We start from the raw sequence: 1,485 nt of genomic DNA, 5'->3' as shown, positions 1-1,485 counted from the left end.
GCTATCAAAAAGACAAAAAAAAAATTGGGAGTTCCCATCATGGCTTAGTGGTTAACAAATCCGACTAGGAACCATGAGGTTTCAGGTTCGATCCCTGGCCTTGCTCAGTGGGTTGAGGATCTGGCGTTGCCATGAGCTGTGGTGTAGGTTGCAGACACGGCTCAAATCCTGCGTTGCTGTGGCTCTGGCATAGGCTGGCGGCTACAGCTCCAATTAGACCCCTAGCCTGGGAACCTCCATATGCCGTGAGAGCGGCCCTAGAAAAAGTAAAGAGACAAAAAAAAAAAAAATTTATAATCGCTATAGGTCTTAAGAGTACATCTAGAACTTTCACTTGATACATACTGAAGCATAGTTAAGAATTTGTAACATGTAATTTCTATAGCATTAACTATAACTCTTTTATCCCTTTCGGGGGGGAATATATATATATATATATACACATATATATATATATATATATATACATATATATATATATATATATATAAATAATGTTGCCCATAATTCAGAGTCATGCTATTTCAGAGATTACCCTGAATCCTCTTCAATATATAAATAAAACTATTTAGGTTGTATCGGAGAAAGCGAGATGGGTCACCAGCAGCTTTACTGGAGCTATCCGAGAAAATTCAGCCAGGGATCTCACTCTTGCCATGTCTGCTCAAACCTGCAGGGTCTTATCCAGAATATGGCCTCAGTGTGTGCCACCAGTGTTTCCACCAGTACAGGAAGAATACTGGCTTTATTAAGTTGGACTAAGTGAACTTCTTTGAATAGCTCATCCAAGACATTTACCTTATTTGCAAAAATAATGCTAGCTTTCAGAACATTAAATAAAGTTTTTGAAACTTAAAAAAAAAAAAAAACTATGTATAACCATGGGTACTTAAACTATTACCATTACTTTCTTTTAAATAAATTATTCATGATCCCTCCTAACCCATTCGGAACCAACACTGTGTTAAGATATCAGGTTAAGAATAATTGGTGCAAATCAGAGTTCCTGTTGCAGCACAGTAGAAACAAATCCAACTAGGATTGAGGGTTCCATCTCTGGCCTTGTTCCGTGGGTTAAGGATCTGCGTTGCCGTGAGCTACAGTGTAGATCACAGACGTGGCTTGGATCCAGTGTTGCTGCAGCTGTGGCATAGGCCAGCAGCTACAGCTCCAATAGACCCCTAGCCTGGGAACTTCCATATGCCGCAAGTGCAGCCCTAAGAAAAAAAGACAAAAAAAAAAAAAAAAAGACAAAGAATAATTGCTGCAAATCATTTGACTTAAATCAAGCAGAGAAGATTTTTCTTTCCAGAATGATTAAAATTAGAAAGATTGACAATACCAAATGTTGGGGAAAACATGGAACAATCAGAACTCTCATCTGTTGCTGGTAGGAAACTAGTATTTACCCAAGAGAAATCAGAAGAATGATTGCCTTGCAAAGGGCAGGTATGGAATAGAAAGGGACACAAAATAATTTCCAGG

The 1,485-nt window shown here is 38.5% G+C and overlaps 1 pseudogene; it reads left to right on the top strand.

The window, feature by feature from the left end:
• On the top strand, positions 201–1,111 carry LOC110260818 (annotated as a pseudogene).

The sequence above is a fragment of the Sus scrofa genome, chromosome 5 (genome assembly GCF_000003025.6).
Source record: "Sus scrofa isolate TJ Tabasco breed Duroc chromosome 5, Sscrofa11.1, whole genome shotgun sequence".
NCBI lineage: Eukaryota > Metazoa > Chordata > Mammalia > Artiodactyla > Suidae > Sus > Sus scrofa.
This window is presented reverse-complemented; position numbering and strand designations above follow the sequence as displayed.